The 25,006-nt window shown below is 42.5% G+C and overlaps 17 non-coding genes across 17 annotated transcripts; all 17 read left to right on the forward strand.

The window, feature by feature from the left end:
• The first annotated feature begins 15,858 nt into the window (after nt 1-15,858).
• Nucleotides 15,859-15,930, forward strand: trnac-gca (transfer RNA cysteine (anticodon GCA)). The gene has a single exon. It is a non-coding gene; the product is annotated as a tRNA-Cys (tRNA).
• A 162-nt stretch (nt 15,931-16,092) lies between these two features.
• On the forward strand, nt 16,093-16,164 carry trnac-gca (transfer RNA cysteine (anticodon GCA)). Its single transcript has one exon. It is a non-coding gene; the product is annotated as a tRNA-Cys (tRNA).
• Nucleotides 16,165-16,514: 350 nt separating this feature from the next.
• trnac-gca (transfer RNA cysteine (anticodon GCA)) lies at nt 16,515-16,586 on the forward strand. The gene has a single exon. It is a non-coding gene; the product is annotated as a tRNA-Cys (tRNA).
• A 162-nt stretch (nt 16,587-16,748) lies between these two features.
• Nucleotides 16,749-16,820, forward strand: trnac-gca (transfer RNA cysteine (anticodon GCA)). Its single transcript has one exon. It is a non-coding gene; the product is annotated as a tRNA-Cys (tRNA).
• Nucleotides 16,821-16,956: 136 nt separating this feature from the next.
• Nucleotides 16,957-17,028, forward strand: trnac-gca (transfer RNA cysteine (anticodon GCA)). Its single transcript has one exon. It is a non-coding gene; the product is annotated as a tRNA-Cys (tRNA).
• Nucleotides 17,029-17,492: 464 nt separating this feature from the next.
• trnac-gca (transfer RNA cysteine (anticodon GCA)) lies at nt 17,493-17,564 on the forward strand. Its single transcript has one exon. It is a non-coding gene; the product is annotated as a tRNA-Cys (tRNA).
• A 143-nt stretch (nt 17,565-17,707) lies between these two features.
• On the forward strand, nt 17,708-17,779 carry trnas-gga (transfer RNA serine (anticodon GGA)). The gene has a single exon. It is a non-coding gene; the product is annotated as a tRNA-Ser (tRNA).
• A 340-nt stretch (nt 17,780-18,119) lies between these two features.
• Nucleotides 18,120-18,191, forward strand: trnac-gca (transfer RNA cysteine (anticodon GCA)). Its single transcript has one exon. It is a non-coding gene; the product is annotated as a tRNA-Cys (tRNA).
• A 136-nt stretch (nt 18,192-18,327) lies between these two features.
• Nucleotides 18,328-18,399, forward strand: trnac-gca (transfer RNA cysteine (anticodon GCA)). The gene has a single exon. It is a non-coding gene; the product is annotated as a tRNA-Cys (tRNA).
• A 142-nt stretch (nt 18,400-18,541) lies between these two features.
• On the forward strand, nt 18,542-18,613 carry trnac-gca (transfer RNA cysteine (anticodon GCA)). Its single transcript has one exon. It is a non-coding gene; the product is annotated as a tRNA-Cys (tRNA).
• A 142-nt stretch (nt 18,614-18,755) lies between these two features.
• trnac-gca (transfer RNA cysteine (anticodon GCA)) lies at nt 18,756-18,827 on the forward strand. Its single transcript has one exon. It is a non-coding gene; the product is annotated as a tRNA-Cys (tRNA).
• Nucleotides 18,828-18,969: 142 nt separating this feature from the next.
• trnac-gca (transfer RNA cysteine (anticodon GCA)) lies at nt 18,970-19,041 on the forward strand. The gene has a single exon. It is a non-coding gene; the product is annotated as a tRNA-Cys (tRNA).
• A 142-nt stretch (nt 19,042-19,183) lies between these two features.
• On the forward strand, nt 19,184-19,255 carry trnac-gca (transfer RNA cysteine (anticodon GCA)). The gene has a single exon. It is a non-coding gene; the product is annotated as a tRNA-Cys (tRNA).
• A 568-nt stretch (nt 19,256-19,823) lies between these two features.
• On the forward strand, nt 19,824-19,895 carry trnac-gca (transfer RNA cysteine (anticodon GCA)). The gene has a single exon. It is a non-coding gene; the product is annotated as a tRNA-Cys (tRNA).
• A 142-nt stretch (nt 19,896-20,037) lies between these two features.
• Nucleotides 20,038-20,109, forward strand: trnac-gca (transfer RNA cysteine (anticodon GCA)). The gene has a single exon. It is a non-coding gene; the product is annotated as a tRNA-Cys (tRNA).
• A 538-nt stretch (nt 20,110-20,647) lies between these two features.
• On the forward strand, nt 20,648-20,719 carry trnac-aca (transfer RNA cysteine (anticodon ACA)). The gene has a single exon. It is a non-coding gene; the product is annotated as a tRNA-Cys (tRNA).
• Nucleotides 20,720-23,663: 2,944 nt separating this feature from the next.
• trnar-acg (transfer RNA arginine (anticodon ACG)) lies at nt 23,664-23,736 on the forward strand. Its single transcript has one exon. It is a non-coding gene; the product is annotated as a tRNA-Arg (tRNA).
• Nucleotides 23,737-25,006: the final 1,270 nt, after the last annotated feature.

A 25,006-nucleotide genomic window follows, 5' to 3' on the forward strand; every position in this document is an offset into this window, starting at 1 on the left:
CCCTTAACCCTTTAGGCTATAAAGTACAAATGCACTCAAGATGACCCCTTGACCACCTGCTTTTCCTTACCTCCACTGACAACCAACCACAGTAAATTATCACACAAGCCCCCTCTCACTACAAGTGAGAGAACAGATGAGACCATAAATAGGAATCACTGAAAGAAGGGTAATAGACAGAAAATTCCATAACAACTCCTCTCTGTTTATCATACTATGATAACTGATTAATCAAACATTGCAATAATAGTGATAATAAATGCAAATTCAAGTCACATAAAATCACTCTCCTTGAACCTGTGAAGAAAGTTTTAGAATGAAGAAGCATAAGGCTGTTTGTGGGGGAAAGGCCCCGTAGTATTTTAGCAAGCAAGTAAACATTTTATCTGAAGCCGGGCTGAATGAATAAGCACTGTTATTGCACTCCCGACCTAGGTCGGACCCTCAGTCACCTCAGTATTAACAAGAAATAGTTATAACACAGTAAGAAAACAAACAGAAAAAGTATAATAAAAATCCCTCAGTTTCAAACCCTGTCCTTGTACGCCATCTCGTGACAAAAAGGAGACACATTTTCTTTACTCAATTAGCACGTTTCGCTGTAACTTCCGCTACTTGTGTCATCATATTGTTGTTCATCAGCATCATCATTCGGATAGACTGTCATTTTCACCAATTGAACAGACATTCCAACTTTAACCAGTCTCTGCACTAAGCTAGACACACATTGTATAATACATGGTATACATAACAGAATCAGTACTACTATGACTAATATTGGCAACACAGTCTGAGCCAACCAAAATCCCCAGCCCCCTTTAAAATTCATTATCCAGGTCAGCCAGTTCTCATCCACTGGTTCAGGCTCCTGCACCGCCCTTCTCATGTGCTCGATCACATTTGTTATGTTGTCACTGTAATCTGGAATATTGAAACAACAAGACACACCTAACATCTTACAAATGCCCCCCCGTTCTGCAGTAATTAAATCCAAGGCTAATCGATTTTGAATAACTGCCTCTCGTAAATGTCTCATTTCATCATTTATCATATTTATAGCATTTTCAGTGGCATTTGCTATTGCTAGTACAGACCATGCTAAACCATTAACCTTATTAATCGTCACCGTCGTTCCCACCCCCAGGAAAAGGGACCACCCCACATTGGCCCCAGGTGTTGTCCATGGATCAGATAATGTATACCCCGAATAATGTTTTGGCAGAACCCCAGGCAAAATCTTAACATTTCTTTTTTCCCTTGCCCCTGGTGTTTTGTTTGGCAAATACACAGATGTTCCCACATTTATCAACGCTGGATAACCGCACCCTGACCACCCGTGTTTAGGCATTCTGTGAAACGCCCTGTCCCCACATACCCACACAGCTGCTGGTGAAGTCTCATGCAGCTCACCAAATGGACATGTGAAGCTAATTTCTTTGCCGTTGAGTGTCGCTGTGCAATTGTTCACTGTTCCGCCCTTTGTGTTGATTCTGACTCTGCAGTCAGACCATCCTGTCGTGAAAAGTCTCTGCTTGTCTGAACAAACGCACACATCGCCTTTCTCGTGTGTTACTCTCAGTGGTGGAATTGCTATATCAGTGTTGTTATATCGTTGAACGTGGTCACAGTTGTCCTCAGGTCGTTTCGTCGGTGTCTCTCCTTTCTCCAGTTCAGCTGCTGCTAAAAGCACATCAGTCATTTGTTGTGGAATTAGACACTTTGTTTCATTAGCTGTTGCTATAGTCAGTGGGACAACCTTCCAAGCGTGTGACATCTGCAGACACAGCCAGCAGCTCGTTGATATTTCTAACTCTTCTTTCTGCAGCATAGCCAGAGCACAGGCTTTGTTACCTTGACACTTCATCATGGCTTTCTGCACTTCAGGGTTCCCCTGATCTCGTGTCACGTCTCCGTTCCCCATCCATGCCAGCTTGTCCCTCGCTTCTCGTTCGACCTCAGGTGCTACAAAAGGTTTTAAAGTTGGAACTGCCTCGTTTACAATAATGTCAATTTCTTCGTACCAATCCTTTCCCTCTAAATCTAGTCCACAATAGTACTTGCCTTGGTCTGACAGTCTTACTTGTGCTAGCTCGACTGTCATCCCATACCTGTTGTTGCTTAGTCTGTGTTTTGCAAATACTTGAAATCTTTTATCTTTTCCCCACTTGTAGTTGGAGGCATATGCTTTCACGTTGCTCCACTTACATGGGTGTTCGCAGAAGTAGAAGCCTGCATAGTCTTCGCTGCGCCCCTGACAGCCTGGACAGTTCGTTTGATAGGGGTTGCACCCGAAACTCACATTTGATCCTTCGTGAACTGTCACCGTGCCCCCCTCGAGGCCTCTCACTGGCTCCACCTCTTTGAATGCGTCTCTCCTAGCACGTTGTCGAGCGGTGTCGTTCCGCTCCGTTGTCTCAGTCCTGTTGGTCTGATCTCCTGTTGGTAATACTTTCAGGCCTGCTGTAAAATGCAATATTATCAAGCAAATTGTCACTGACAACACAGTCATTATAACTGTAGTCTTAGCCAGGCCACACATTCCTGGCACTCTGAATGGGTGCCAGGGTCTGGTACGCTCCATGTTCTCGGTTAGTCTGATCTGCTGTATGACCAGAAAGTGTTAAGACAGTTCAGTTCTTAAAAGCACTACCAAGAAAGTCTTATCTGTTCCGTTGGCCACACGGTTTCCAGCTGGATACCGCTTGACAAAATCAAAGTTGTTTGCTTCCTCCTGTCTCCTCCCTGCTACTTCAATGCAAAGGTCTGTTTCTGCAGGCTATGTTATGTCTTTTGCATGGCCTTGCTCCTGCGCAGATAACGGTACCTTTTCTTGCTTGTCAATAACTGGACCTTGACGATTATGATCGTTGACCCCCCTCCTGCGATTGCTCCGCCTCCGCAATGGGCGGCACCTTCCTGCAATGGTTCGCGTGCACCCACGTGGCCCTCTCTGCGACCTTCACCGCCGTGTACGTCACCAGAAGCACCTGGAAAGGTCTGACCTTGTGCAGAAACGTCTCAGCAACTTTCCCCTGGGCAGCTTTCACCTGCACAGAAATTTGTGATAACAGACAAGACATTTCTTTGCAGTAATTCAACATGTCATTCTCACACACATCCGTGGATGGCAGCCTTTGTTTACCCCCTTCTATGCCCATAAATGGTGGCCTGCCGAACAAAATTTCAAATGGGCTCAGGTTTGTTTTCACTCTTTTCCTCATTCTCATGTACATCAGTACGATTGGTAGGGCCTTAACCCAAGACAGACCTGTCTCTTCGCAACATTTTGCCAATTTGTTCTTGATTGTTTGATTTGATCTCTCTACCACCCCTGCTGACGAGGGAGCGTAACTGCAATGTGTTTTCATATCAATACCCAAGAACTCTCCCACCTGCTTTATTGCAGCGTTTACAAAATGTCTGCCATTGTCAGAGCTGATTTTTCTTGGTATCCCCCATCTTGGCACAATTTCGGTTAGCAGGGCCTTTACCACTGCTGCCGAATCTTGCTGTGAGGTCGGGAAAGCCTCCACCCATTTTGACCACATGTCTACCATTACCAGACAGTGTTTCTGTTTCCCACAAGGGGTTAATTCGATGAAGTCCATCATCAGATACTCAAACGGACCTGCTGGGGCTGGTTGGGATGCTAAGGGTGTTTTTATCCCTCTTGCCACATTGTGTGTGTTACAAGTGACACACCTTTTGCAAAAATTTTCAGCAAAGACTGTAAATCCTTTAGTATACTGTAAGAATTGATAAATTAGGAAATTCCAGACAGTCTGTTTTGGGGGTGACCAGACACTGAGAGGACAAAAGGACCTCTCTGGAGATTACCATTTGAACTGGCCTTCATGCACCATTGAGACGAAAGTCTCACCTCCGAACCAACTTCATCTACATCTCCCCTCACCCCCACCTGAATGCACCCAAGAAAATGTAGTTTTAATGTGAATGATTATCACAGAGTATTTTCATGTTTAGTATTATTTAAAATGTCACAGTACGACTGGTACAAATGTCTCATTCCCAAAGAAGTAAACCCAAAAGGTAATAAAGTTCTTAGGAAGTTTAGAAATATCTTTCACACCCTCCAATACTGGAGGGTGTGTCTTTGAGTTAACACCTTCGACCATTTGACTGAATGCTAATTTTCCACTGCTAGCAAATGGTGACTTACAGGTAAATTTCCACTGTGAATGATGTTTAGATTTGAAATGAGGTCTGGGTATATAATGAAACGCAGCGAGAGCTCAGGGCCTTTTCTATATCTGAGATCGGCCTGTGAGGCTGAGAGTTGCGAGACTCTCAGCCTCACGCATTTCTTGTCGGGTAAACTTTTTCCTCTTTGTTCTAGAACATTTGATGGTTTGCATTGATTATCTTTCAATTGATTATGGAATTGTAATAATACATTTACCTGACATAATAAATTGTTATATTTGATTATTCTAACAGACTTTGACTTTATTTTCATTGGAGTTAAAAGGAATAGTCAAACATTAACGTATATTTAATGATGCACAGATATCATTGAAAAACCTTTTCATTTTATGGAGTCAGATGAAACGAGTTAATACATAAGATAAAATGTATTGCATTTAACCAAAAATACTTTGCCGCGAGAAAAGACAGTAACACGCAAAGACCTTCACCGCTAATTCGAATACCGCCATTGGATCGAGTTAGACGGCCTTACAAAGTGGTGACCAGCCTCCGTGATCTGGCATCACAAGCGAGCAACGTCTTATCCAGCAAAGTATTGGGATTTTGAAATCAACTTGAGGTTTGAACATCTTCTCTTTCTTCCGCCGTTATGGTAAGTCAACTTTTTCTTCCCTTTTTTAGAAGTGTTGAGAAAATGTTGTTTGCATTGTTACGGATCGGAAAGCCATTTGTTTAGTCCGGAACTGAAACACGTGAGGACGTGATAGTGGCGGCGCAGATGAAGAATGAAACCCCTTGTTAATAGATTTTAAAGATATCCTTGTTTGCCTACGCAACGAGAAACAAAACCTAAATTGGAAAACATCTTCCAAATTATATTCTGATACTCGATGAAGAGCTGTAAATTTGAGCCTCAAGATTTAAAGTCAGCATTTTCTCCATTGTTGCATGGCCTTGTTGAAACAAACGAGCAACACGTGGTTAAAAATGAGCAAACAACAGAAAGAAAATTCTAAGTTTGTAAACAATCGGAAAACATGTGATTTTATATAAATAGGCAAGTCGATGCATTTGTTTATGAAAAGCAAATTTGGGAAAAAACAGGATTACATTATGATCACAGGTTAAAATTTAGATTTCAAGGCTAAGCTAAATGCTATGACCATGCGTCAGATTCCAAAGCTAAGCTAAATGCTATGACCATGTGTCTCCCAAAGATGATTAACAGGATATGGGACTAAAAAGCTTAGTTTTTATTTTTGGATTTGTAATTGTACTTTACACATTGTGCTCATAGAACACACTTTATGGTTGTTTGTGCTACTATATGTGCACATAGGCTAGTTAAGTTTATTCTTTGAAACACATGATTGCTTAACTGTAAGTGTTGGATGTAGCACTTAGGTTAAGGCTGTAGATGCCATTCATTCTAGGCCATGTATCTTGTGTAAACTGTGTAAACGTGTCTATGAGAAATTTGTTTGCCTCCTTATACAGGAGCATAGGATTGCCATGTGGTTACAATGTGTTTTCACAGTGCATTTGAAATCTACAAAAGAGAAACAACAAGCTTTAGAGAACGCATACTTTACCTCTCCATTCTATGGGAGCTGTTTTTCGCCTACATTTATAAAGGGTTACGTTTGAATTAATTCTGAATTGCTCTACAATTATTTTCCCAATTAGAAACGGATTCGTATGTTACCGCAATTTTTGGATCAGATTGGTGACGACCAATACTCTACACAGGTTCAAGTGTACTTGGTTTGCAAAGACGAGTTATTTCCGTCTAGAAGAGCAAAATGCTGTTTGACCGACCTAGATTCGGGTGCGTCTGCTTTGTCTATTTTGGTTTAGCGTTATTTCAGATAAGTGTGACGTGGGACACCACGGGCTTGGCCATTCCAAAGCCATTATAAGAGAAGTGAAGTTGGTCGACTAGTGTCTTTAATGGTGGCCAAAACCTCTACTGAGGTAAAGTGACTAAATTAAATTCAGACAGATGCAATTCCATGGGGGCTATGAAAGTACCTTTGATTGTGTACGTGTGAATACGGCAAATCTCAGGTATATAGCCAATTACCTCTGTTCTGTGATGAAACTGATCGGATTGTGATCGTGAGACCAACGTTAAGACAGAAAACGTGAGGACCTCTAAGCGACATAGTTTCCTAACCTAAAAACGGGGAAAATATAAAATAGAGTAAATAGAATAATCAAACGTTAAAATGGCCACGTTGCCTTTATGTAGTCTTTAAAAAGACTAAATTAAACGAACAGGCATTTGAAATCTACATCAGGAACCGCGAATGTGCTTCTAATCAGCCCTGAGCCAAGAAACCTTTTCATATTCAAATGTATTGACATGAGAATGAGCAGAGATTTGACCATGTGTTTAGCATGTGCTTGCGGTCATTGGGTGTTAACAACAACAGAATTCCTCATTGGCTATCAGCCTGGCCGTTGTTGTACATAGCCTACAATGCACTGACCAGTACAGCTTTGACACTTTGACAACTAAGTTGTTCCAGAGACTCTTTAGAAACCAGAAACAATATAATTTAATTTATATTCCTAATTTATATAATATAATTGTATTATAACTCAAATTATAATATACATTATATTGTAATCGCCAAGCAGGGCATTAATTGGAGAAGTGTGACATTAATCCTTTCAATTCGATTTCATTGGCCTGCTACCCAGTGCCAAAAGGGGAGGGGATGTGCTTTTATTTTTTGCCTTTACAAAAACACAACCAGAAGTGTGGCACAGGTAATAGCAAACCAAATCATCCTTGACTGGGACGCACCAACTAAAATTGAATCTGATCAGAGAACTAAATTTACAAGGAGGGTGTGAACAGAAGTATCACAGCCTTTTGCATGTCACAAGAGATCTGCACACGTGTGAATGACACCACAGAAAAGCAAATGCTGAGCGGGCAGCGCCGAAACAGGTGAACTAATTTCTGCCCACAGATCTGACTGTAAAGAGAGCAACTTTGAAATAAAGCCATGGGCATCGACCCATTTGATTTTATAAAAATATGAGTCTGAAAAACTCTGGTTAATCCAGAATATTTCCCCAGCAGAACTGGGAGCTCTAATGCTCATGACACAGCAGACTGTGAAGGCTCCACTTCAAGAGCAGCTTTTAGGTGTCACACACTGCACTGAATGGACATGATAATGGAGCAAGGAGAAGAATTCCACATGTCTGAATTTGAAACAGTTGAAAACATCAGAATTAACTGTGGTTCTCTCTGCATTTGTTTCTGTCTCAGGTGTATTACTGCAATTCCTTGAAGGACGGATGCCAGGATGGGCCGGACCCAACCTGCATCAGAGCCAGGACAGCGGGATTGTTAGAACATGACTCGGGAGATGGGTGAAAAGACACTTCAAGAGGCCATTAACATCACACAATAGCACACCACTATATAAGCATGGCCTCCCAGTATAGAACTGGAACTAAATTTACAACACAATTATTATAGATTAGATTCCACCCATCTCCTAGACATGAACACTGAACACACTCCTCCATCACTACACCCTCACATCACCATCACCTGGAATAGATCAAATCTATCCAGGCTGAACTCTATACATCATAAGAAGATCACCTCACTAAAGACCTATTGTACATATTCACATTAACAGATCCGGATAGCTTCACACACATAGGATGGGAAAGCTGATCCCATGACATAGCATACGCGATTCACAACACTCTGCCAACTCATGGGAAAACACTGGAATATACATATTAATGGCTACAGTCACAAATCAGTGCAATGCATACAATTCAACCCTGTCATTGACTGTGACTTAGCCAACAACACACACACACACACACACACAAACACACTCTCTCTCGCTCTCTCTCTTTCTCTCACACAAACTCTCACACTCACACAGACACACACACACACCCTCACACAAACACACACACCCTCACACAAACACACACTCTCACACCTGTTGCAAGGAATGAACAATCTCCATTCTTGAATACATTTAAGCATGTTCCAAGTCACTTCTTAGATTTGCATAAGTGGCTGGCATTGGAAGATTCCTGAACAAACACTGATTATTATATACATATGCATTTATTGAATAGTATTGTTGTTATTACATGACTTCTTGATCCATAGAATCTATTTGATTGCTTTGATTACACTGACCTCTTGCTGCATTTTCTTTATATAATTCAGACCAAAAAATATATATATTTAAGAATTGGATATTTAATATGAGACATCCTTACCATTCAGGACCTTCAGAAACATATGAGACAGATGTACCATTCGCACTTGCTGACACGAACATGGTATTTTACATTGAACATGACATGATTTTGTTTTGTTGCATTATGCGTTTCTATGCATTTCTTCACGAGTTCAAGTTCATATGTGTTCAATCGTGAAGCGGACATTTAAGATGCTTTTCAGATGTCTCACACAAGGCAGTGTGAAGCCAAGGAGAGCCCCTTCATCCATCGAGGTCTGCCCAGACAACCACACTGCTGGAGGTGACAGGATTGGTCAAGAGGGTCAGATTATCGTCATGGGAAAGGTGCCAGAGAAGTAGAAGTTTCTCTATGAAGGAATGACACGTCGACTGAACAAGTCACAAAGGTCCAGATTGACTTTATGAACTTTGCTCACATTCTAGGCTGAAACGCAAGAAGAAAACCTGAACGCATTCATCCACCTGCTGAACTCAAGCTACATACACCTGGTGAGACCAGGCGTTCTGCAGGTGAACACCGTCATCTGCAAGCTTCTACAGATACTAACATTGAAAAGACAATTTTTCTGTGACATCTCAAGGATTACAACAGACGTTTATAAGTGACTCCATAGGAGCTCATTTGAATTTGACCCACGGAGTCAAGGAGGGAACTGTAAGAATTGATAAATTAGGAAATTCCAGACAGTCTGTTTTGGGGGTGACCAGACACTGAGAGGACAAAAGGACCTCTCTGGAGATTACCATTTGAACTGGCCTTCATGCACCATTGAGACGAAAGTCTCACCTCCGAACCAACTTCATCTAAATCTCCCCTCACCCCCACCTGAATGCACCCAAGAAAATGTAGTTTTAATGTGAATGATTATCACAGAGTATTTTCATGTTTAGTATTATTTAAAATGTCACAGTACGACTGGTACAAATGTCTCATTCCCAAAGAAGTAAACCCAAAAGGTAAAAAAGTTCTTAGGAAGTTTAGAAATATCTTTCACACCCTCCAATACTGGAGGGTGTGTCTTTGAGTTAACACCTTCGACCATTTGACTGAATGCTAATTTTCCACTGCTAGCAAATGGTGACTTACAGGTAAATTTCCACTGTGAATGATGTTTAGATTTGAAATGAGGTCTGGGTATATAATGAAACGCAGCGAGAGCTCAGGGCCTTTTCTATATCTGAGATCGGCCCGTGAGGCTGAGAGTTGCGAGACTCTCAGCCTCACGCATTTCTTGTCGGGTAAACTTTTTCCTCTTTGTTCTAGAACATTTGATGGTTTGCATTGATTATCTTTCAATTGATTATGGAATTGTAATAATACATTTACCTGACATAATAAATTGTTATATTTGATTATTCTAACAGACTTTGACTTTATTTTCATTGGAGTTAAAAGGAATAGTCAAACATTAACGTATATTTAATGATGCACAGATATCATTGAAAAACCTTTTCATTTTATGGAGTCAGATGAAACGAGTTAATACATAAGATAAAATGTATTGCATTTAACCAAAAATACTTTGCCACGAGAAAAGACAGTAACACGCAAAGACCTTCACCGCTAATTCGAATACCGCCATTGGATCGAGTTAGACGGCCTTACAATACCATAAATCTTTCATCTGCATTACCATACTTCCCTTGGACACGTGGTCTAACCCATGTGTCAACTTAGCGTAATGCTGAAAGAAGTGTTTGGGTAAACAAGGAATGCCATCACTCATCCATACACCCCCCTGGAGGCTGCAACCGGACGACCTCCATTTCTGTTTTTCTGCTCCTGTGGAAAAAGTCTGCATGCTTTCTAAACAAAGAGAAATGTCAGGGTTAGGCACAGATACCAAAGCACAAGTCGTTTCTTTTGTCTCCTGCGCTGCCGCGGCCTTTGCTGCCGCGTCGGCTCTCGCGTTTCCTGTGGAAATAAAGCTTTTATCGTTAGAGTGCGCTGCGCATCTACAGACTGCAACCTTGTCTGGCAAAAGAATGGCCTCCAAAAGCTTAGAGACTAGTGAGGCGTTCAATATCGGATGTCCATCCGACTTCAAAAAATTCCTGTGCTTCCAAATTGCTCCGAAATCATGTGTGATCCCGAAAGCATAACGCGAGTCTGTGTAAATCGTCACACATTTGTCTGCCATTAATTTACTCGCTTCTGTCAGTGCAACCAATTCAGCTGCCTGAGCCGAATAATTTGACGGCAATTTGCCAGATTTTACAACTTCAAATTCAGTGGTCACCGCGAAACCAACCTTATTCAGGCCTGTTTGTGGATCTTTGGATGCCGATCCATCCACAAAGAGGACATTATCACAATTCTCCAAAGGTGTGTCCAACAGGTCTGGACGTGGAGTACACACCTGCTCCAAAACAGAAAGACAACAGTGATGTTCCTCCCCATCATCTTCTGTTGGCAGAAGTGTGGCAGGATTCAAAGTTGTGCATCTCTTCACAGTTATGTTCGGCATGTAGAGCAAAATTGTGTGGTATCTCAACCATCTGGCTGAAGATAAATGTGATGTTTTCTGTTCTTGCAAAATCATGGTAACTGCGTGTGGGACCATCAAAGTCAAATCAGAATACCCCACAAATTCTCTTGAGGCCAGCACAGCCAGCTCAGCAGCTGCCACACTGCCTGGATGCTAAAAAACGCGTTGGCCAAATCAACCACAGTGAAATATGTTGCATCTTGCGGAATCTGTGACAAAATCGTGTACGGGTTTGGAACCCGCGGCGCTCTCGCGATAACAGCTTCATTAACTGAAATCAAATCCTGCACAAAACGCCACTAAACCATGTCATTCTGATTAGCTGTTGCCTTTTTTACTGGGAAAATGGGTGTTCGTACTGGAGAATCATGACACGGGATGATGACTTTCTCCTTCAGGAGAGATTCAAAAACTGGCCGGATCCCTCGCAATGCTTCCTTTTTCAGGGGATATTGCGGTTGACACGGCCTGTAATCAGACTTTGGGGTGATTACCACTGGTTCACAATTTTTAATCAATCCAACATCATACTTGTGTCTCGCCCACAATGCTGAAGGTATTTCTGCCAGGATAGGATGAATATCTGTGGCAGAAATAGCTCTGTGATCATGCTTCTCCATTACACTCTGAACAATAGCAGTCACAGCTCTGTGTACCTCGACCTCAAAATCACATGGCAGCATGAATGCCCCTACACTGTCACTCTTCTGCACCCCGTCTCCCTTTTCAGCCCAATCTGTGGCTGTCATGCACTGTCTCACAAAAGGGCCCAAATCTGCCCACTGCTGCGCTTTGCCCTTGGTTACTGATAAGTGAGGAACCGACATTCCTGTTATCAAATACAACTTCATTTGTTTTTCTGACAGGCAAGCTGAAAGCGCACACACATTCTCATTCCAGAACATTTTATCAAACTTCATTTTCTCATCTTCTGTCTCGTTAAACCACGCTTCCTCAAACTGAGGTTCACGCTCAAAGACAACATGTGACGTGCAATGCAATTTGTCAGGCATCATATTTTCTGTGTTTTCTGATACTGTTCGATCTTTTGCCATGTTCAAAATCATTTGTGCCCAATCAGAATCTTTTACCTGCCACTCGTATGCCCATTGTGGCTCAAATTTTGCACAACACATTTGCTGTTCTTCCTCAATAACAATACCCATCGGGCCCGCAGTGAGTTTCAAATTTAATTCACACATTAGATCTCTTGCCAACAATGGAGCTGGACAGGTTGCAGAGCACAAAAACGCATGTTTCAATGCTTTGCCCCCCTCCGTCTCGCATTGTAACGGCACAGTGAAATTTTCTGAAATTTCATGCCCTGACGCTGATGTGCTTTCAAACACCACATTCGTCAATCTTGGTTTGCATGGCAAGTCATATGGCCTTATTGTGGACCGGGCTGTTCCCGAGTCCACGAGAAAGTCTATCATTGTACCGTCAACTAACAATGGATATCTCGGTAGTCTTAAAAATCCTGAACCTTTGTACATTCTCAGACATTCAGCAGAAACAGCGTTATTCAAATTTTCATCACTCACACATAAAGGTTTGCTAGCATTTTCTTCGTTGCAAGAAGCATTATGTGCATCAGTGTATGTGTGCGTGTTGTGTGTGTGTGTTAAAAAAATTTCACTTCCCTTTATCGCAGTCGGTTGAATGCCTGTCGCTCGCCCTCCCCTCTCCTGTTCTCCGTTCCTCTGTAGTCAATCCGCCCTTTGTGTCTCCGGACAATCCTTTGCCCAGTGTCCATCGCCCTTGCACACTCTGCACTTTGTGCATCTGGAAAATTCACGTTCGTTGCTTTCGCACAGTCCACATTTCCACTTTCCCTGATACACTTTCTTCTTCTTGTTGGCCCAGTTCTGCCGCGCTGGTGGTGCGCTCGTGCTAGCTTTGATCTGTACAGCAGCCAGCTGCAGCTCTCTCTCCACCTTCACTTTCGCGGCTTTGTCCTTCTTTGTCAGCAGCTGTTCCTCGGTGTGCACAGCGTGCGCTAGGGTGGATGTTAGTCGCCCGCTCTGCCACTCGATGTAACTTGCTTTCACCGCTTGTCCGATTTCAGGTCTCAGTCCATTCAGGAAACAGCTCTGCAAATGGCACTCCCATGTGCCTGGCTGCTCTCCTCTCTCCTTCGGCTCAGGCATGCCGCTGTGTTTCTGAAATGTTTCAAAAAGTCTTGCATAATAGTCACGAACCGACTCTTCTCTCACCTGGCAACAGCTGTTGATTTTTGCTGTGTCCACTCGTTGTGGGAAAGCCTTCTTTATTTCTTCGGCGAGTTTGTCCACTGCTGTTCGATACAGTTCGTTGGCATCATTCATCCACTCTCCGTGCGCTCTTCGTCGTTCGGCTGTCGGCATGTGGCTGCTCACTTTGTGCCAGCTCGTGGCTCCCAGTTTCACGGCTAGCAGCCGTTTCAGTTCTTGTGTGGTGGGGCTGAACTCTTGACAGAAAGTGACTAGTTCGTTTGAAAATCTGTCACCTGCGTCGTCCGGGCTTGGCAAATGGGCCATTGCTTCTTTCATGTCTGTCACCGTCCACGGTCTGTAGACCATCACCGATCCATCCGGCCCTGCCACCTCAATCATGGGAGCCGTGATGTTAGCTGTTTCATCTCGGATCTGTGATCTTGTGAAGATTTTCTTCGGCTTGGCTCCGCGTTGCTCGTCCGTGTTCTCTGTGATTTCTTCCTTCTCGCTCTGGGTCACATGACTGGACGCTTGTCCCTCTGCTTGCACTTGTTTCATTGCCTGCGCCGTTTTGCATCGCTAGTTGCTGGAATGCCAACGCCATCTGCGCTGTTTGCTGTTGTTGCGCTTCTGCTCGTGCGGCTTCTCTCGCCTCTTGTTCCTCCCGCGCGGCCAGCGCTTCAGCTCTTGCTGCTCGGTCATTTTGCTCTTCTTGCGCTTCACGCGCTGCGTCACGCGCTGCTTGTGCTTGTGCCTCTCTCGCTGCTGCTTGTGCCCCGGGTTGCGGTTCGGCTTGTGCTCGCGGCTGGGTCGGTCTCGATGGAGAACAGTCAAGGTCGGGGTCGAACTTCAGTGCAGTCTATCCGGCTCCTGGGAAGTGTGTTTTGTACTCCGGCGGTGCCGGTCTCACCGCAATTTCATGTGGGGAAACACAAACATACTGTGGGTTAGTCGGTTCTGGTGGTGCAGACACACATACAGGCAGACTTTCACTCTTTTCATTTTTTCTTCCTGCTAATTCTTTTTACAGTTGCCTTCTTTCTCTTTTATCTGCTTCCTCAAGCCAGCAATCGACTGTGTCCTCACATCTTTTGCATACATGTTTAACACACTTGTAGCAGCAAGCTGATTGTTTCTCACTACTCTTTTCCACTGAGTCTCTCACCACTTTCAGCCTCGTGGGCTCAATGTTCCCCCTTCGGGAAAATCATGATGCTTGATTAATTTCTCAATATCTAGCATACATTTCTGACCATAATGTTTTCTCATTTGGTAGTACACCGGTGTATCATATTTCATAATCTTGCTCTGAGATTTCCCCATACTGGCCGCTTTTCTGTTCTCTGTGGATTTCTCTTCAACGCGCGTTTTCTTGATCTGTTAGGCGTCCCCAACAGACCCGATTTTTCTTTTAACCCAAATCGGTCGGGTTGCACTATTAGTGCCCTCCTAATTATGGTTTACCAAAAAAATCTTTTCTGGTTCCCCCCAATTAGCCTCAGCACCTAAAAAAAATTCGCTCCGTGGTGGAACAACTGATTTTCAGGTTACCTATCTGTTTGAAATCTCTTGATCTGTTACAGACCTCAATTAATCTCAGATAATTTCCTCTCGTATCTGTTTGAAACCTCTTGATCTATATATAGATCTCAATTAATCTCAGATTACGTACCACAGAAACAGCCCTCAGCCAATATGGTTCAATTTCACTCTTTCCCCCCTTTAAACTGAATTTAATTAGCTTACCCAGAGATGTTGTTCTGTGCCACCTTGAGTTCTTTTGATTCCAGTGGCCGGATCCGGTCCTAACGGCGGAAACGGTCCCTCGTCTCTTAATGTTTTTTTCGAGGTAGGGTTGGAACTTTGTCAGTTCCCAGGTGATCAGCCTCCGTCCGTCCGTCAGTTCATTGAAAATTCAGTGGTAGAGCATTTGACTGCAGATCAAGAGGTCTCCGGTTCAAATCCGAGTGCCCCCTTTCTCATGTCCCAATGTGATCTTTGGTACTTTTATCCTAGTTCACGACAAGCCAAGCACATTGTTCTTTTACCTTCTACAGATGAATTTAAGAAAATTACTGGGATTTCTTTTTACTTTGGAAAAAGTTAATTGAAATGGGACATAGCTCAGTGGTAGAGCATTTATCTGCAGATCGAGATGTCTCAGGTTGAATCCAAGTGTCCCCTTTATCATGTCCCAATCTGATTGTGTTACTTGGTGCTGCTATCCTAGTTCACAGCAAGCCAAACATTTGTTCTTTTACCTTCTACTGACGAATTTAAGAAAATTACTGGGATTTTTTTTACTTTGAAAAAGGTTTTCTGAAAGGGGTTATAGCTCAGTGGTAGAGCATTTGACGCAGATCAAGAGGTCCCCGGTTCAAATCCGAATGCCCCCTTTATCATGTCCCAATCGGAATGTGTCACTTGGTGCTGCTATCCTAGTTCACAACAAGCCAAACATTTGCTCTTTTACCTTCTACTGACGAATTTAAAAAAATTACTGGGATTTGTTTTACCTTGAAAAAGGTTGTCTGAAAGGGGTTATAGCTCAGTGGTAGGGCATTTGACTGCAGATCAAGAGGTCCACGGTTCAAATCCGAATGCCCCCTTTATCATGTCCCAATCTGAATGTGATATTTGGTACTGTTATCGTAGTTCACGACAAGCCAAGCACATTGTTCTTTTACCTTCTACTGACGAATATAAGAAAATTACTGGCATTTTTTTTACTTCGAAAAAGCTTTTCTGAGAGGGGGTATAGCTCAGTTGTAGAGCATTTGACTGCAGATCAAGAGGTCCCTGGTTCAAATCCGAGTGCCCCTTTATCATGTCCCAATCTGAATGTGATCTTTGGTACTGTTACTGTAGTTCACGGTAGTTCACGACTACCTTACCTTACCGTAGTTCACGACTACCTTACCTTCTACAGACAACTTTAAGAAAATTACTGGGATTTTTTCTTACTTTGGAAAAAGTTAAATGGAAGGGGGTATAGCTCAGTGGTAGAGCATTTGACTGCAGATCAAGAGGTCCCCGGTTGAAATCCGAGTGCCCGCTTTATCATGTCCCAATGTGATCTTTGGTACTTTTACCCTTGTTCACGACAAGCCAAACACATTGTTCTTTTACCTTCTACAGATGAATTTAAGAAAATTACTGGGATTTATTTTTACTTTGGAAAAGTTTATTTAAAAGGGGTATAGCTCAGTGGTAGGGCATTTGACTGCAGATCAAGAGGTCCACAGTTCAAATCCGAATGCCCCCTTTATCATGTCCCAATCTGAATGTGATATTTGGTACTGTTATCGTAGTTCACGACAAGCCAAGCACATTGTTCTTTTACCTTCTACTGACGAATATAAGAAAATTACTAGCATTTTTTTTACTTCGAAAAAGCTTTTCTGAGAGGGGGTATAGCTCAGTTGTAGAGCATTTGACTGCAGATCAAGAGGTCCCTGGTTCAAATCCGAGTGCCCCTTTATCATGTCCCAATCTGAATGTGATCTTTGGTACTGTTACTGTAGTTCACGGTAGTTCACGACTACCTTACCTTACCGTAGTTCACGACTACCTTACCTTCTACAGACAACTTTAAGAAAATTACTGGGATTTTTTCTTACTTTGGAAAAAGTTAAATGGAAGGGGGTATAGCTCAGTGGTAGAGCATTTGACTGCAGATCAAGAGGTCCCCGGTTGAAATCCGAGTGCCCCCTTTATCATGTCCCAATGTGATCTTTGGTACTTTTACCCTTGTTCACGACAAGCCAAACACATTGTTCTTTTACCTTCTACAGATGAATTTAAGAAAATTACTGGGATTTATTTTTACTTTGGAAAAGTTTATTTAAAAGGGGTATAGCTCAGTGGTAGAGCATTTGACTGCAGATCAAGAGGTTCCCGGTTCAAATCCGAGTGCCCCCTTTCTCATGTCCCAATCTGAATGTGATCTTTGGTATGGTAATGCTAATGTCAAGCACTTTGTTCTTTTACCTGCTACATATGTATTTAAGAAAATGACTGCAATTTTTTTTACTTCGGAAAAATGTAATTGAAAGGGGGTATAGCTCAGTGGTAGAGCATTTATCTGCAGATTGAGATGTCTCAGGTTGAATTCAAGTGTCCCCTTTATCATGGAGTTGAAAATTAGCAATAGCTATAAACTTTATATGCAACACATCAGTGACATGCTTGGTTTTGACACTATGTTTGTTTGCATTGTCCCTGTCAAATAAATAAATCAAATCAAATCATGTCCCAATCTGAATGCCTTACTTGGTGCTGCTATCCCAGTTCACAACAAGCCAAACATTTGTTCTTTTACCTTCTAGAGAAAACTTTAAGAAAATTACTGGGATTTTTTTTACTTTGGAAAAAGTTAATTGGCAGGGGGTATAGCTCAGTGGTAGAGCAGTTGACTGCAGATCAAGAGGTCCCTGGTTCAAATCCGAGTGATCCCTTTATCATGTCCTTATCTGAATGTAATGTTTTGTACTGTTATCGTAGTTCACGACAAGCCGAGCACATTGTTCTCTTACCTTCTACAGACAACTTTAAGAAAATTACTGGGATTTTTTTTACTTTGGATAAAAGTTAATTGAAAGGGGGTATAGCTCAGTGGTAGAGCATTTGACTGGAGATCAAGAGGACACTGGTTCAAATCCGAGTGCCCCCTTTATCAAGTCCCAATGTGCTCTTTGGTACTTTTATCCTTGTTCACGACAAGCCAAACACATTGTTCTTTTACCTTCTGCAGATGAATTTAAGAAAATACTGGGATTTTTTTTACCTTGAAAAAGGTTGTCTGAAAGGGGTTATAGCTCAGTGGTAGGGCATTTGACTGCAGATCAAGAGGTCCCTGTTTCAAATCCGATTGTCCCCTTTATCATGTCCCAATCTGAATGTGATCTTTGGTGTGGTAATGCTAGTGTCAAACACTTTGTTCTTTTACCTGCTACATATGCATTTAAGAAAATGACTGGGATTTCTTTTTACTTTGGAAAAGTTAATTGAAAGGGGGTATAGCTCAGTGGTAGAGCATTTGACTGCAGATCAAGAGGTCCCTGGTTCAAATCCAAGTGCCCCCTTTATCATGTCCCAATGTGATCTTTGGTTCTGTTATCCTAGTTCACTACAAGCCAAGCACACTGTTATTTTACCTTCTACAGACGACTTTAAGAAAATTTCTGGGATTTTTTTTACTTTGAAAAGGGTTCTCTGAAAGGGGGTATAGCTCAGTGGTAGGGCATTTGACTGCAGATCAAGAGGTCCCTGGTTCAAATCTGAGTGTCCGCTTTATCATGTCCCAATCTGAATGTGATCTTTGGTACTGTTATCGTAGTTCACGACAAGCCAAGCACATTGTTCTCTATCCTTCTACAGACAACTTTAAGAAAATTACTGGGATTTTTTTTACTTTAAAAAAAGTTAATTGAAAGGGGGTATAGCTCAGTGGTAGAGCATTTGACTGCAGATCAAGAGGTCCCCGGTTCAAATCCGAGTGCCCCCTTTATCATGTCTCAATTTGAATGTGATCTTTGGTACTGTTATCGTAGTTCACGACAAGCCAAGCACATTGTTCTCTAACCTTCTACAGACAACTATAAGAAAATTACTGGGATTTTTTTTACTTTAAAAAAAGTTAATTGCAAGGGGGTATAGCTCAGTGGTAGAGCATTTGACTGCAGATCAAGTGGTCCTTGGTTCAAATCCGAGTGCCCCCTTTATCATGTCCTTTTCTGAATGTGATCTTTGGTACTGTTTTCGTAGTTCACGACAAGCCGAGCACATTGTTCTCTTACCTTCTACAGACAACTTTAAGAAAATTACTGGAATTTTTTTTACTTTGGAAAAAGTTAATTGAAAGGGGGTATAGCTCAGTGGTAGAGCATTTGACTGCAGATCAAGAGGTCCCCGGTTCAAATCCGAGTGCCCCCTTTATCATGTCTCAATTTGAATGTGATCTTTGGTACTGTTATCGTAGTTCACGACAAGCCAAGCACATTGTTCTCTAACCTTCTACAGACAACTATAAGAAAATTACTGGGATTTTTTTTACTTTAAAAAAAGTTAATTGAAAGGGGGTATAGCTCAGTGGTAGAGCATTTGACTGCAGATCAAGTGGTCCTTGGTTCAAATCCGAGTGCCCCCTTTATCATGTCCTTTTCTGAATGTGATCTTTGGTACTGTTTTCGTAGTTCACGACAAGCCGAGCACATTGTTCTCTTACCTTCTACAGACAACTTTAAGAAAATTACTGGAATTTTTTTTACTTTGAAAAGGGTTCTCTGAAAGGGGGTATAGCTCAGTGGTAGAGCATTTGACTGCAGATCGAGAGGTCCCCCGTTCAAATCCGAGAGCCCCTTCATCGTGTCCCAATCTGAATGTGATCTTTGGTGCTGCTCTCTAGTTCACAACAAGGCAAACATTTGTTCTTTTACCTTCTACTGACGAATTTAAGAAAGTTACTGGGATTTTTTTAACCTTGAAAAAGTTTTTCTGAAAGGAGTTATATCTCAGTGGTAGGGCATTTGACTGCAGATCAAGAGGTCCCTGGTTCAAATCTGAGTGTCCGCTTTATCATGTCCCAATCTGAATGTGATCTTTGGTACTGTTATCGTAGTTCACGACAAGCCAAGCACATTGTTCTCTATCCTTCTACAGACAACTTTAAGAAAATTACTGGGATTTTTTTTTACTTTAAAAAAAGTTAATTGAAAGGGGGTATAGCTCAGTGGTAGAGCATTTGACTGCAGATCAAGAGGTCCCCGGTTCAAATCCGAGTGCCCCTTTTATCATGTCTCAATTTGAATGTGATCTTTGGTACTGTTATCGTAGTTCACGACAAGCCAAGCACATTGTTCTCTAACCTTCTACAGACAACTATAAGAAAATTACTGGAATTTGTTTTACTTTAAAAAAAGTTAATTGAAAGGGGGTATAGCTCCGTGGTAGAGCATTTGACTGCAGATCAAGTGGTCCTTGGTTCAAATCCGAGTGCCCCCTTTATCTTGTCCTTTTCTGAATGTGATCTTTGGTACTGTTTTCGTAGTTCACAACAAGGCAAACATTTGTTCTTTTACCTTCTACTGACGAATTTAAGAAAGTTACTGGGATTTTTTTAACCTTGAAAAAGTTTTTCTTACAGGAGTTATATCTCCGTGGTAGAGCATTTGACTCTAGATCAAGAGGTCCCCGGTTCAAATCCGATTGTCCCCTTTAACATGTCCCAATCTGAATGTGATCTTTGGTGTGGTAATGCTAGTGTCAAACACTTTGTTCTTTTAACTGCTTCAGATGTATTTAAGAAGATGACTGGGATTTTCTTTACTTTGGAAATAAGTTATTTGAAAGGGGGTATAGCTCAGTGGTAGTGCATTTGACTACAGATCAAGAGGTCCCCGGTTCAAATCCGAGTACCAATCCGAATATTATCTTTGGTACTGTTATCCTAGTTCACTACAAGCCAAACACTTTTACCTGCTTCAGATATATTTAAGAAGATGACTGGGATTTTCTTTACTTTGGAAAAAGTTAATTGAAAGGGGGTATAGCTTAGTGGTAGTGCATTTGACTACAGATCAAGAGGTCCCCGGTTCAAATCTGAGTACCCCCTTTATCTTGTCCCAAAGTGATCTTTGGTACTCTTATCCTTTTTCCCGACAAGCCAAACACATTGTTCTTTTACCTCCTACAGATGAATTTAAGAAAATTACTGGGATTTTTTTTTACTTTGGGAAAAGTTAACTTAACGGGGGTATAGCTCAGTGGTAGTGCATTTGACTGCAGACACTACACCACCAGGGAAGGTCTGTTGACACCTGCCCCTCAAGCCCGGATGTTGGCCTCTACCAGATTTTGCAGCAAGACCACTAATACTTGTATTTTCCTCCAGGAGAGGAGACGTCACTGACCCCTGACGCTGGATCCCAGATCTTCCGCTGACAAACTGTCACAGACTCTGTAGGAATATCCTAACAACACCAAAACTTGCCATGAAAACAAAGCAACCGAGATCCCCAACATGTGAGGCCTCCATCTCGAAGGTTTTTATAGCAGTTTTTTGCAGGCATCTCTTAACCTGGATCCCAGTTCTTCCACTGAGAAACTGTCACAGACTCTGTAGGAATATCCTAACAACACCACAACTTGCCATGAACACAAAAAATGTAAGATCCCCAACATGTGAGGCCTCCATCTCGAAGGTTTTTATAGCAGTTTTTTGCAGACGTCTCTGACCCTGGATCCCAGTTCTTCCACTGAGAAACTGTCACAGACTCTGTAGAAATATCCTAACAACACCACAACTTGCTATGAACACAAAAAATTTAAGATCCCCAACATGTGAGGCCTCCATCTCGAAGGTTTTATAGCAGTTTTTTGCAGACGTTTCTGACCCTGGATCCCAGTTCTTCCGCTGAGAAACTGTCAAAGGCTCAGTAGGAATATCCTAACAACACCACAACTTGCCATGAAAACAAAACCAATGAGATCCCCAACATGTGAGGCCTGCATCTCGAAGGTTTTTATAGCAGTTTTTTGCAGATGTCTCTGGCCCTGGATCCCAGTTCTTCTGCTGAGAAACTGTCACAGGCTCTGTAGGAATATCCTAACAACACCACAACTTAACATGAAAAAAAACGAGATCCCCAACATGTGAGGCCTGCATCTCGAAGGTTTTTATAGCAGTTTTTTGCAGACGTCTCTGGCCCTGGATCCCAGTTCTTCTGCTGAGAAACTGTCACAGGCTCTGTAGGAATATCCTAACAACACCACAACTTAACATGAAAAAAAACGAGATCCCCAACATGTGAGGCCTCCATCTAGAAGGTTTTTGTAGCAGGCCCCTCATCTGACCCCTTCCTGATGTTGGCTCCAGGTCTGTTAATAGCATGAGGAAAAGTAGATGTCATGACAGGCCTCTGCCCAGTCGAACACCAACAGTTAGGTGGGCCAGTGGCGCAATGGATAACCTGTCTGACTACGGATCAGGAGATTCTAGGTTCGACTCCTGGCTGGCTCGTTCTGCCTCTTTTACTACGCTGTCAGCCCTTAGCCGTTTTATTATTTCCTTTTATTATCCCATAGTTTTTGTTATTAATATTATTGGATTGGTTGAGAAATATTAAAAATTGACAGTCCAACAATAGGCTGCTTTGTCAGTAGGATAACGGTTACCATACAATACTATGCGTCTTTTCAAATGCATTGCATGAGTACTGTCACAAGGACCTTGCTTTACGACCAGTTTATAGTGTTTATTATGCCATCGCAGGAATCGGAGGAAACTGAACCCCCTTGGCGAGGCAAATGAGAGCTCCCTCTGTTGAGCCTGATGAAATTGAATTCAGTAAACATTCCCTTCGGATCATTCCCATGTTCTTAAAGGGGGCGGTCACACACTAAAAGCAAAAGGGCCTGCTCCAGGTGGAAAGAAGATCCCATATGATCTAGCGGTCAGGATTCCTGGTTTTCACCCAGGCGGCCCTGGTTCGACTCCCGGAATGAGAAGATTGGGTTGCCTTTGCATCACATAATCGAAAGAACCATTACGTATGTCTGTGCCAGTAGCAGTTTTAGCCAGTGGCAGAGCTTCAGCAACGTGATATGTTGAGGTTCAGTCCCAAATCAGTGTGCCTTCGATAGCTCAGCTGGTAGAGCGGTGGACTGTAGATGGCACGTTGGCAATCCTTAGGTACCTGGTTCGACTCCGGCTCGAAGGAGGTCTTATTCACACATAAACATTTCCTTGGCTGTGCTTCTCGACGAGGGCGTCAGCACTTGAGTTCGTAGTTTGGCATTTTAAAATCACGTCCTCCGGTGGTGGGCAAAAGCTCATTCCCTGACCGGGAATCAAACCCTGGCCGCGGCAGTGAGAGCGCCGAATCCTAACCACTAGACCACCATGGAAGGTCTGTTGACGCCTGCCCATCAAGCCCAGCTGTTGGCCTCTACCAGATTTTGCAGCAAGACCACTAATACTTGTATTTTCCTCCAGGAGAGGAGACGTCACTGACCCCTGACCCTGGATCCCAGATCTTCCGCTGACATACTGTCAGAGACTCTGTAGGAATATCCTAACAACACCACAACTTGCCATGAAAACAAAGCAACCGAGATCCCCAAAATGTGAGGCCTGCATCTTGAAGGTTTTTATAGCAGTTTTTTGCAGACATCTCTGGCGCTGGATCCCAGTTCTTCTGCTGAGAAACTGTCACAGGCTCTGTAGGAATATCCTAACAACACCACAAATTGCCATGAACACAAAAAATGTAAGATCCCAAACATGTGAGGCCTCCATCTCGAAGGTTTTTATAGCAGTTTTTTGCAGACGGCTCTGACCCTGGATCCCAGTTCTTCCGCTGAGAAACTGTCACAGGCTCAGTAGGAATATCCTAACAACAATGAGATCCCCAACATGTGAGGCCTCCGTCTCGAAGGTTTTTGTAGGAGGCCCCTCATCTGACCCCTTCCTGATGTTGGCTCCAGGTCTGTTAATAGCATGAGAAAAAGTAGATTACATGAGAGGCCTCTGCCCAGTCGAACACCAACAGTTAGGTGGGCCAGTGGCGCAATGGATAACGCGTCTGACTACGGATCAGAAGATTCTAGGTTCGGCTCCTGGCTGGCTCGTTCTGTCTCTTTTACTACGCTGTCAGCCCTTAGCCGTATTATTATGTCCTTTTATTATCCCATAGTTTTTGTTATTAATATTATTGGATTGGTTGAGAAATATTAAAAATTGACAGTCCAACAATAGGCTGCTTTGTCAGTAGGATAACGGTTACCATACAATACTATGCGTACTATGCATTGCATGAGTACTGTCACAAGGACCTTACTTTGCGACCAGTTTATAGACGTCTCTGGCCCTGGATCCCAGTTCTTCTGCTGAGAAACTGTCACAGGCTCTGTAGGAATATCCTAACAACACCACAACTTAACATGAAAAAAAAAAAAAAAAAAAAACGAGATCCCCAACATGTGAGGCCTCAATCATAAAGGTTTTTGTAGCAGGCCCCTCATCTGACCCCTTCCTGATCACCTTGGTCACGCCCCATCTAGTTGGTACGTTCCAGGAAGTGAGTTGGCTGCAGTTGGAGAGCAAGGCTCTCCCCCATTTTTGTTTTTCTATTTGTGTTTTGTTTTTTGAGTTTTTGTTACTTTAAGTTCGTTTTTTTTTTTCGCTTAATTTTTTTTTTCAAACCACTTAACATCAGCTTTTGTTGGCTGGAGGTTGGTTATTTTTATTTTTTTGCAAGCATGGACGGATTAACGGCAAACGACACTGGACTGGTTGGAGGAACACGCACGGTAATTGACAATGGACTGGCAGGAGGAACACGCACGGTAATTGACAATGGACTGGCAGGAGAAAAACGCAAGGCAAACGACAATGGACTGGATAATCGACCACTAGTGAGAAACGGAAAAACCCGAGATGTGAGAGAGAAAATCAGCAAAAGGAAAAATTTTAAAGAGGCTACAGTGATTGTGAATGTGGAAAACGTGATCGATGTAAGAGCGGAGGATATAATTAAAGCTGTAACGGAATTATGTGGGCATGGGGAAATTTTAGCATTAAGACCAAGACAAGGAAAGGAATATGAACTGACAATGGAAAAAGACGAAATGGGTGTCAAACTGACTGATGGACTGACAATAGAAAAAGACGAAATGTGTGTCAAACTGACTGATAGACTGGTATTAAAAGGAGTGAAATGTGAAGTGAAAAATTTGCAAAACAGAGACTATGTTGTTTCCTTCATGCACCTGCCCGTCTATCTTGATGATTTTGAAATTCTTGGAAAATTGGAAGGATGGAGAGTTACTCCCATCTCGAAAATAAAAAGAAGATGTTATCCGGGCATTGACATAGAGGACGGAAAAGGTGAGGTGAGGT

This window comes from Siphateles boraxobius, unplaced genomic scaffold, assembly GCF_051911475.1.
Source record: "Siphateles boraxobius isolate OS27281-9 unplaced genomic scaffold, OSU_SipBor_1 5, whole genome shotgun sequence".
NCBI lineage: Eukaryota > Metazoa > Chordata > Actinopteri > Cypriniformes > Leuciscidae > Siphateles > Siphateles boraxobius.